Genomic DNA, 12,229 nt, shown 5'->3' with positions numbered 1-12,229 from the left:
ATAGACTGTAGATGGCACATCACTTCACTTTCTGCGGTCACTCCAAGAGAACAGAAGGATCTTATCTTCCGATCTGTTATGATTGCAAGGGGATGCTTTGTCAAGTAACATAAGAAAATATCGTCTTCAGGGAATTCCAGAATACTGCGCTGAAGAACCACTAGCTCTGTTGTGCCCAGACCCCGGGCCATCAAAATCTGAAGCTACCCTATAGATAAATACCCGCTATCAATTCCTATAAGGGGCTGTCTGGCCGAGGCGGTAAAGGCGTGCTCGGTTCGCCCGGAAGGACGTGGGTTCGAATCCCCGTCCGGAAATCGTAAAATTTAAGAAACGATATTTACACTTCCGGAGGTGCATATGGCCCTGAGCTTCACTCAGCCTACACCAAAAATGAGTACCAGGTTAATTCCTGGGGGCAAAGGCGGTCGGGCGTAGAGCTAACCACTCTACCCCATCACGTGCCGAGGTTAACAATGGTGGAAGCCTTTACCTTCCACTCCTCCAAGGGCGTTCATGACCTGTATGGAGGTGACTTTGCTTTTTTTATCAATTCCTATAAAATACCCAGGAGGCAAACCACAATATATGAATTACTACCGCTTCTGTAGTAAACAAGCAACCAGTTTTCCAATTGCGAAAAACCGATCATCATAAATATGTCTCCCGGTCATGGCTATACATCAACTGCTGCTAACTTCAGATGGCAACCAGCCATAAGACATATTTATGTAAAAAAAAAATTGGGACAATTATCATACTCATGGTTATCTTTTTCACTTTGTACAAACATTGTTTTTATTTTATACGGTTTATATTAAATGTACGATATTTTCACTAAAATGTACACACCAATTAATCTTTTAAATGAGTTATATCTTTAAGATATCACATTTTAGAACAATTGTAAGATCAGGTGAGGATTCATCAGAAAATTTCCTGTAGGATGGTTCCCACAAAATTATAAAAGAACTAAGTAATATCTGGATACCGAATTTCAACAGTTAAACCTATTTTTCTCACGATGAAATTTTTACAAAATTAAAAACGATTTTACATTTTGAAACTAAATAACAACCACATAGTTCACAATTTTCTCCTCTGTAAGCTATTACTAATTTTGGTCCAAGTGGAAGCGAAGTTCCCTATTCCCGTGGACTGTCAGAAATATTATAATTAAAATTCTACGTTTTGCGCTGTTTCTTTGCCATAGAGACATGCTCTATGTTTTATTGAAAACTGTCTTCAGAAAAAGGTGAGCGAATAAACCACAGACGTGTTAAGTTAATTCGAGCAGGAAGCTAACTAAAGATTGGAAGTCGACTGCAGCCCATAAAACATTCACGGGCGGGAGTAGCGAGACGCCATACACACAGCATCTGCAGTCGTCGGGACGGCAGCGTCTTTCCCAGAGCCCGCCCGATCAATGTGCGCAGGGCCGACATGTCAACAAGCCGGGGAGTTCCTTAAATCAGCAAAATATCAGTGGCATTTCCTCCCTTTAGCGTAGTTATTTATTACTTATCTTCATTATACTCTGTTATGTCTTTCAGCGTTCAGTCAGCAAGCCTCTGTAAATTTACAAAACACCTCCACAATCCTCTATTTGTAACTAGTTCTGTGTCCTTGTTTAGTTCCTTAATTCATTAGAAACTGAGTCTAACCATCGTCGTCTTGGTCTCCCTCTACTTCTCTTACCCTCCATGATAGAGTCCATTATTCTTCTAGGTAACCTATCCTCCTCACATGACCCCACCACCGAGGCCGATTTATGCGCACAGTTTCATCCATGGATTTCATTCCTAACTTAGATTTATCTCCTCATTCCTAGTACCCTCCTGTCTGTACCCGCGATCATTCTCGCTACTTTCATGTCTGTTACTTCTAACTTATGAATAAGATATTCTGAATCCCCCCAGCTTTCAATTCCGTGAAGGAGGAGAGACCGACATAAAGATAGTTTCGTCCGGGAGCTGACTTCCTTCTTACTCACTGCATTAGCTTTATTGCACCTTGGTTCAATCTCACTTCCATCCTGGGAGAACAGACATCCTGAATACTTGAAATTCTCTACCTATTCCAGCTTTGTATCACCAATCTAACATTTACTCATATCGATAATTTCGCAACGTTCCTAGTTCGAACCACACTGTCGTCAACTCTGAGGATGGTTTTCCATTTGCGCAGTATTGCTTTTAATTAACGGTACCTTTTTCAAGTGCAATATGATGTTTTTTTCCTTTTCAGTTCATTTATAAATTTGTGTTATACTGAATTAGTTTTCATCGACCAGAAATCCTGACTGCTATGTCGTATGTTTTTTTGTCTTTTTAGACAATCATGTTGCTAATTGGAGTGCCTCCATTGTCTGCCAGACCAAGGATCTCTTCATGGACGGTGAGTCTTGTTTTTATGAGATCCTGGATGAACGAGGTTCTTATTTTATGATGTTTAGTGATGCATAGAATCTGATTATGCTGGCATTTATAATTTACCAAAGGAAATGCAATAATTTTATAATATTTCAGCTCGGAGAGAACCAAGTCAGTCACTGGTTAGTTAAGCTTGACTTCACCAGATCACCGAGCAACATATTTCTAGTTAGTTTGTAGTGCACGTCAGAAGTGTTGTTACCTGCTGGAAATACAAGCTTGGGTTTTGCAGGCGAGCTTTCATTGATGAATGAAATATTAACGGAATGAGAAAATATCTCGCGAAATATAAACTAATACAATAACAGACTAGAAATACTGTCTGTATCAGCAGAAAGTAAAATATTTTGTTATAATCCTATTTCATAAACTATATTCCATCAACAGTAAAACGCTTAATGTTTAAATTTAAAATGTCCACATAATTTCGTGACCAGCTCGGTTTTTTGTGCCAAAAACAACCTTCTTCTTCAAGGAAAGTAATTGTTTCGTCAAAATCTGTACATTCGGGTGATTTGTTTTTGCCAAACAGATGAAACCGAAACTGTTTTCAATGTTGTTTTATACAACCACAAAATTATGTGGATATTTCAGATGCAAACATCAAGCATTTTACTCTTGATGGCATTTACTTTCCGAAAGCGGATTATAACAACATATTTTAATTTGTGCTGACTGTATTTCTATACTGTATTGTGAAACATCAGCATTGTTTTAAATATAGCTTTTTTCTTTTTATAATGAGTATGGATAATATATAATAATATGAAGGCGTTTCATGAATTATGAAAATTTACGAAAATATTATTAATTTTCCTGGAGAGTAGTCTATTGAATTCCACACACGGCGAGAGCTGAAAACACTCGTTTCCAAAGCGCGAGAAGCCATGGTTCAGAATATCATATTTCATATTATGCCCGTCTCTAGTGAGACAGTGACTATTGTATGGATGTTGCGAAAAGTGTTACTCACGGAGCCGGTCGTGCTGCAATGGCAGTTTCTGGCTCATTGAGCCTTGTACACCTCGACATAGAGCCACCATAGCTCTATTTTATGGTTCCTGTATAACCCCCGGTGATGCTAATTAAGACTTTCACGGCCGCAAACCAAAAGTTGCCAGCAATAGACTGGGTGTGTGTGTGTAGCATTCGCCCTAGTCATGCCATTTAGGATCGCCAGTAGGACAGACACTACTTAGCAGTGCAACATCCTCCAACAATCTAGAAACTAAAAATTGCTAAAGGAGAAATTATTCTCAAAATTGTGCTCAAACGGGGCGAAATGCTACACGCACCCACAAACACACAGTTTACTTCTGTTACTTTTTTGATCTCCCAGCGTGAAAACAATTGACATTGTACCACAATGAGGAGAATAAAGTTTTGAATGCGGATAATCATTTCTTCTTTGGCAGCTGAACAATCTGCTTTCGCTAACTCAGCCATGTCACAGCTCTGCACTTCGACCGGCCTCTGTATTCGGGAGACGGAAAGGGTCTGCCCTGAGAATGGTTTTTCCGTGGTTTTCAATTCTCTTTCACTAAGGCCGGGACGGCTCCTAGTATGGGATACGGTCAGCAACTCTCTCACCTTAACCTCGGACACCTCCTGGCCTGACAGAAAGATTCATCGTCTACATTCCTTAGTTTCTCTCTCCTAATAGTTCTCAAGTCTAGCCCTAGGTAAAAGTTCGCAGTGCATCCGATACCTTCAAATTCAAATCCTCTTATTTAATTTTAATTTCCTATGCTGCCTTCTTTAGAAACTTACCTATGTTTTACAGTAGATCACAATACCAGTATTTTGATAGCAAGATGCCACTGTCATGAGAGTTTAGTGTTATGTATACTACATATTTGCTTAAGGAAATTCGAGCCGTAGTACATTGGAGTTGAAGTAATTATTTATATGATATAAACTGGCTTCTTTAAAGCGTTTCTTCATTTCAGTTCATCCCGGAGTAAATAAGAACAGAAAGAGAGAGGATAGAACTGAGTGTCTTATTCACACTGGTACTGATGGGACATACAGAGCCAAAAAAAACATAACGAAAATATATTTATTATTTTAAATATCCACTCTAATAGACAAGAAACAAAAATACCTGAAAAGAACTCGGCAGAATTCTGAACAATAATGGAAGGCAAAAAAACTGTAAGGTATCAGAAAAACATCTTCAGTTTAATTTTTACCTAATAAAACTAACAGATGGATATGTGAAAATAAATATGCCAGGCTTGAACAGGTTTATCTGGGAAGAAATTGCAAGGTAAAAGAACAATTTTCCTCTTAACACATAGAGTACGAAATGGTCTTGAATGTGATGAGAAATGACGGGGTTATGGAGTAACAAATACAGAGTTGTATTCTTAACTGTGTACTCTAGACGATCAGTGTTGGAAGAGAGGATCTCTATGTTTATTAGATGATGAATACCGGAATGAATTGGCACCTGAAGAGTGAAAGAGGTGAATGGAAGATGGACAGGAGGTAACCCGTCACTCTTCTGTCTATGGCGACCGGTCACTGAATCGAGCGGGGATTGAGGTGGTGGGGAGGATATGAAATGATGTTATTAATTCACAGTGAATAATACCAAAATATCTTCCTAACAGCATGATAATTTAACATCTGCCATTCAGAAGCCATAATCAGATCCTAGTGTTCTGGTGTGTAGAAAAGCGTTTTGCGGTCGAGAATGCTTCAAATCCCGTGGATCACCTCATCCGCTACCTTCAGCTAACCCTTGATTATGTGGAAGTTGACTACTGACCACTACTTCACATGTACATGAACATATTTTTAGCCAATCCTTTAAGGATAATAACTCATTGATGTGTTCTTACCTCATCACATCCGGAAAACTCCATATTTGATAGAGCCTTGCGTGATGTCTACACTTACCACAGGGATATTCTGTAGTTTGGGATAAAATGTCAAACCTCCGAAATCATTGCGAGCACTCATTGAATATTTTAACACACACATGAGCAGGTAATGGCGATTCTCTTCCTCTTAACGTGATTTATTTCTGCTTTCAGAAACGAATACTTTACTTAGGGTATCTGAAGTTTACTCCCTAAGACTAATTACTATATGGACAGTTGATTATAGAAGTAGTGAAATAAATTCTACAATAGGGTCTGATAACGGAAGTCCTTTAGACATCACTAAGTAGTGTCGTCAGTACGAGAAATTACGGGATGAAAAACCTAAAACACACAGGAATTCCACCAAAAAATGTAAGGAAGTAGTCTACGAGCGAAAAATACGTAAGTCTTGGTATCAGTGAAAATGGAAATGACTGTGGCTGTGATGGTTCTAAAGATTTGAAGAACAATAGCAAGTCTCAATATACTCTTGTGCGCATCCATGAGCATGTTATCGCTTACCACCAATCAGTAACTAGAAACAAATCTTGGATTTCTGGTCTGTTGGTAAACTTAGGTATAAGGGCGAGCTAGTGGCTGGGAATACGTCGAAGGCAGCGGTCGACCGACCCCAGGGGGGGGGGGGGGCACCGGAGCCATTACCCCAGCTGTCTAAAATACAGGGAGGACTTTATGTCGATGACCCTTGATGTGCGGGTTGTCTACCTCACAGGCGCTTCATTTCAACCATTGAAACCTTACCTTACCCCTATCCTATTTCTTCTCAACCATTTCCTGGGCATTGTCGTTTATCAGAATTCCTTACTTCATATTACCTCATCTGCCGTATTTCACATATTTGCTTCTGAAGCCGTCCAGGTCTCCGGCGTGACACCTTATACTCAGCTGTTCATATTAACTGCTCTGCACCTCTCACTTCCTTGAACTGCTCTGGACCTCTCACTTCCTTGATAGTCTATTATTCAAAGTTATATTCATTTACTATTTAGTAAAAATTGTCTGCTCGACAGGGAATCGATCTCCAGTTGGTCTGCATTCGCACTCTAGTGCCTTACCCCGACACCACACTTCACTGTCGAACGTTTACGCTGAAATCATGGGTAATGAAGTGCAATAAATAAAAGTCTTAATAAAATCCACTTCTACAAGTAAGGTCATGGTGAATTTTGTTTAGCATATACCCTACTATAGTCCGCCTGTGTAGTGTAGTGGTTAGTGTGATTAACTGCCACCCCCGAACGCATTGGTTCGATTCCCAGTTCTGCCACGAAATTTTAAAAATGGTACGAGGACTGAATTGTGGTCCACTCAGCCTCGGGAAGTCAACTGAGTAAAGATGGGTTCAATTTCCACCTCAGCCATCCTCGATGTGGTTTTCCGTGGTTTCTCACTTCTCCTCCAAGCAAATGCGACAGCCAATTCCTTCCCTCTTCCTCGTCTGTCCCTTCCAATCTTGCCATCCGTCCGCAAGGCCCCCTGCTCAGCATAGCAGGTGAGGCAGACTGGGCGAAGTACTGGTCCTTCTCCCCAGTTTTATCCCCGAACAAAGGTCTCACGCTCCAGAACACTGCCATTGAGGCAGTAGAGGTGGTATCCCTCAATGATTCCGAGGGGAAAATAAACCCTGGATGTTAAACGGATTAAGGAAGAGAGTAAGAAAGTTAAAAGGAATGATTTGAAACTGGGAGACATCGACGAATGTTGACTAAATATTACGGCGATCAATAGAAAATATTGGACCTCGAGTTTTACACAAATTTACTGGAAACATTGCGGAATGACGTCACAGACAATGAGGAAGAAGTTAAGTTTAGAGGCGATTTGATTATTTAGATGTTCCATTTATGTGATTAAACACAGCAATTAATATATATTTAACTCTCACTTGACCTGATGTTTTGGTAGTTCACTTGCAATTATGGCAAACTCCTAAGAATGTTTAATGCGGAACTGGAAGCCTCCACCAGTCAGTTGCAAACCTGTCAGTCTGCAATTTTAATAACGTCAGTGCTAAAACATTATCGTAGATATTAGGCTATGCTGGATTTTAAAACGTTTAGGAGTAGAAGGATTCTATTCCGTAAAAATGTCATGCAAGTATCTAGATAGAGAGTTCTAGTAAATCAGTCCTTCCTGTAAAACTGAGTCGTTTGGACATTGGCAATTTTACCCCTAGACCCATGAGGTCTTCTCATCTACATTTTCATTTCCTCTTGTCCAGTTCCTGCCAGGTCCGAGTGTTGCCTCTCCTCCCACCACTCCTCTTCTGTAATTGTATTCCTGCCCGGTCTAGCTTTTCTTATACTGTTCTGACAGAGTCCATCCATCTTGCTCTGGACCTACCTCTTGCACTCTTTCCTTCCATCTTAGACTCCAACACTTGCTTTGGCATCCTTCCCTCCTTCATCCTCATCTCAATTTATTATTCTCCAACCTGTCGCTCAGCTTTAATGTTAAAAACATTTCTCCCCTCAATTGTGCCGAAAGTTGAAGGGCTAAAGGGCCACGAAATTTTCAAATTGTGAGTCTTGGATACATCTATCAAAGTAAAAAAAATTAAGGTCACTTCCGGCCTAAATTAAGTTCCAGAAACAGCCTAAGTTCGCTTGTTTCTTTACTCGTCTTCTTTTTTTATTCAAATCCTAGCCAAATTAGCTGATTTTTGATTTCTGAAAAATGTCCTCACCCATGTTCATAAAAACCAGAACACCTTGAAAGACTAGAGATTGGAAGTTCATATCCGCAGGACATGTGCATTAATATGTTCTGAAGAATTGGTGCGCATTTGAACCATGTCGACCCTCAGGTTCAAGGTCCACATCGATATCTCGGCGGCTCTCGTTGTCGCTATAAACCGAAGGTAATGGATCAGTGTGACTTGAGCAGACGTTCAGGATGCCTCGCAGACGTATGCGAGAACCGTAGCGTCAAATGAGTGGGTTTGAAACAGGGCGCATTATTGGAATGAGAGAACGTGATGCATCCATCTAGGAAATTGCTGCTCGTGTGGGATGAAGTGTGTATACAGAATGGTTCACATAAGGCCGTAGAACACGAAGACAACCCCCGAGAAGATCGGCACCTCATCCGAATGGCATTGCAGGACAGATCTGCATCCTCCTCGGCTCTGGCGTAACAGTGGAACAGTGAAACACATCGTACACAATCAGGAGTGACAGTCCGCCGCCGTTTATTACGGTCTGGGTTACCGGCGCGTCGTGCACTTCTCCGCCTACCTTCGACTAATGTGCATAAACATGCTAGACTGCAATGGTGAATGGAACGACGTCACTGGAGACAGGAATGTCAGCAGATAGTGTTTTGGGACGAATGCAAGTTCTGTTTGTTTCAAAATGATGGCCGCATTTTGGTTCGCCGCAGACAGGGGGACAGGTATCATATTGACTGCATTCGCACAAGCCATACAGCGCCATCTCAAGGCCTTATGGTGTGGGGTGCTATTGGGTAAAACCACTAATCACAAATCACAGTCGGTGCGTGTCCTGCACGAACATGTGCCTTCCTGCTGTCACAGGATGTCAGACTGTTGCCCTGGCCCACCCGATCACCGGACTTGTCGCCAATCGAAAATGTAAGGGATATGGTGAAATGACGTGTGCAGCGTTGTGACCCAATGCCAACCACCAAAGATGAACTGTGGAACCAGGTGAATGCAGAATGGATGGCTATACCCCAGGACGCCATTCGCGCCTGATACGCGTCGATGCCATCACGCATGGAATAAGTTATCTGTGCCCATAGAGAACCCAGTGCCTACAAATGCTAATTGTTTCTGCAGAACATACTAATGAATATGTCCTGTGAATGTGAACTTCCTATGTCTAGTCTTTCAAGGTGTTCTGTTTTTTATGAACATAAGTGTAGTAAGGGTTTGAGTGAAACTGTGCAGGAAAGGATTGTAATTTTTAGGAATAAATAAAGAATATATTCTCAAAATTTATTATATGTTATTTACCTAAAATTCGTACCTCATATCGCTAGGATGATTTCAACACTGAGTTGCTTGTCTGAAGTATGGATTTTTCTACCCCTATCTCAGTTCTTCTATTATTTTTCAATATTTCCACTTATTCCCTTTTTAAATTATAGAATTCATTTGAATTTCAGTACTTGAGGATGTCTGCTGCTTAGTGTGAGGGGGTTGAAATGACTGCAACTAGAGTAATATATTATAATTTTATTTTCACTTACGGATTATTACAGTGTACATTTAACCCTCACAAAAAGTCACAAACAGGTATGTATTAACAATTAGACAAACTTCTGAAATATCTTCTATACACAAGTGGTATTCAATTTATTTTGTATTTTTTATGGATGGAATGCAAGAATTATGTATGCTTAGAAATAAGCAGCATTACAAATTAATTGATTGTTCATGAGATGTACTTACACGTTATAAACACTAAGGTCGTCAGTTACGGGAACTCAACAGAGACACTAGGAATCTATTCTACTGACAGTGAACAAAGACATAAAGGTGAACAGAATATTGTCGTAACATCTCACAAACTGAAAGCAATATTAATTCTTATCAGACTTTAAAGCATTAGAGTCAGACTAACATACTTTGGCACTGGATCTTTGGCACTATTTCCTGGCACATATAACGAAATAGCTCTACAACATCCTACAAACAATATCCTCTACACAATATGATCATCTCTTCTGTTGCGAAGATGTGGGTTCAGAAAGAGTGCTTCTTATGACCTCAAATGTTTCTGGTCAAGGAAACCAAATCTGTGATTGTAACTCTCAAATATCCTCAAGCGTAGATTCACTCCGTCGTGTATTTTGACACTGTGTCTAAAAGGAAACACTGCCTACTGGAGCCAAACAAAGTCAGGGCCAGGGATTGCATACAATATTTGTAGGTTTTGATAAACTTAAAATAAATTCAAAATAACAAAAATGAAGTTCGGAAGAGACTAAAGTAGCATTTTTTTGCTTCCAGAAGAAATGCCCTATACCTACGTGAAAAATCATTACCGGTGCACCTTCACTAAGTGAATGCCTGCATTTTTCAGATTATATCTTGTCAAATTAGGATGACAGATTAATATTTCCACCGATTCTACCATACAAAGGCTGCGATACACGAAATTATTGATCTGAGGCGTACCATTTCGGGCGAATCTCACCACGGCACACTGGATTGTAGACTTTGTAAACCGCGCTCACTGTAATGGAAGTTTTAAGACAACTGCAGTCAGGTAGTTGAGCTACGAATCAGGAAGGGAAAAACGAAAACTTGATCATAAAGGAGTTCACTAAAGAAGAGCTGGCACGTACCCAATAACTGGTTAGCATTACAAAGGTATTTCCTAATGCCGTGTTTATTTGTCTGTCCTTTTGACATTAAAAGTGGACAGTGTGCCCCAAATTATTCACAGTGTGTGGAAATGGCCGGCAATAACAACGCTCAGGAATTCCTTCACGTTACCTTGTCTATGGCTATTACTTGATGGGAACCTGGACGAAATTACAGTGTGTCTTTGTGAACTTCCTACGCTTCATTCCTCTCAGAAGAGACTACAGTAACTTTCACATTGCGAAGTTAACTCCGCAACAAAGCAACAGACGAAGAACTTCACATGCTAACATTTGAACAGTATGTAAACACGCTAGTGGTCATTCTCCCGCTGTGGCGCTGGAAGCGAAGATAGCAGCCTCTGCACGGTACAGGTTGGAACTACTTGAAGACAATCTTCAATCCATAAAAATGGCTAATTTTTTTAGAGAAAAATGAATTGTTCATTGTTAATCTGTTCAAAATTTCCCTCATAATTTACATGACCAGGAAATGGCTTATCAAATCGTGACTACTCGGAATGAGTGGCGCAGTTCGCACCTCACAGGTGTGCGAAAAGCGGTAGGAAAAGAATAAGAAGAAGTTTGTTTCCAAATAATTGCAGAAGACCTGTGTGATTTAATTTACAGTAATCAACACAATATTTTATTTAATGATTTGAAATAAGGTATCTATGCCTCCATGAATAATTCGTTAGGATGCAGGTCTTTTGTCCAAGAAGTACTTGGTTGTATTCCCAGCTGGATCGTGGGGATGGTTAATTAGTCCGGCTCTGGATCTGGGTGTTTGCACCGTCTTGAACATTAGATTTCATTCCAGGTAGGCCCCATCCCCACAGAGCGCAGGTAGTCAACATAAGTTAGCTGCACCAAGCCATTTAGGAGGCCGTACACTATTATTATTATTATTATTATTATTATTATTATTATTATTATTATTATTACTACTCTTTTCATATATTCTCTTTTAAAGCTTCATACTGGGATAGAGAGTGCTAACCCTCTCGAGCTCCCACTCATATTGTTGTGAGGTGAACTTAGTTTTCTCAATCTATTCTTCGTTAACGTAAAACAAATTGTTCTCTTCTTAAGTCACCTCTTTAGTATGGGATTAGCCCTTGTATTAACGGCCTAGGGCCAAGTAGGTCTTAATCAAAGTGTATTAGGAGTGCAAGTTCGCCTCCTCTCAAATTGTTTTAGAGGTCATTTAATTAACCTGCTTTTCATTTAATAGACCTCAGTAGATTGGGTATTTTACCCCTGTGTTTATGTCCGTTGAGGACAGCTTGAAGGTGGAGTTTGGTGTGGCCTGGGAGAGGCTTAAATTAAAGAGCGAGTGGCTCTTTTGGAAACGGAGTGTTGTATGCCTCGAGGAGGCTTTACTGTGTAATTTGGAGCAAGTGCTCCAGGGTTTGATTGGGGTCTTCTGCCCCTTTGTTAAAATTTGTATATCGGAAAGTTGGGCTAGTTGCTCAAGAATTGTGAACTCAGGGCTCGAAGCCCAAATTCTGTAATCCCTGTAATTGTACATTTCAAATTGTGTTTCGGCTACTAAGTACCTGTTCTTTGTTATTA

Source organism: Anabrus simplex, chromosome 10 (assembly GCF_040414725.1).
Source record: "Anabrus simplex isolate iqAnaSimp1 chromosome 10, ASM4041472v1, whole genome shotgun sequence".
NCBI lineage: Eukaryota > Metazoa > Arthropoda > Insecta > Orthoptera > Tettigoniidae > Anabrus > Anabrus simplex.
This window is presented reverse-complemented; position numbering follows the sequence as displayed.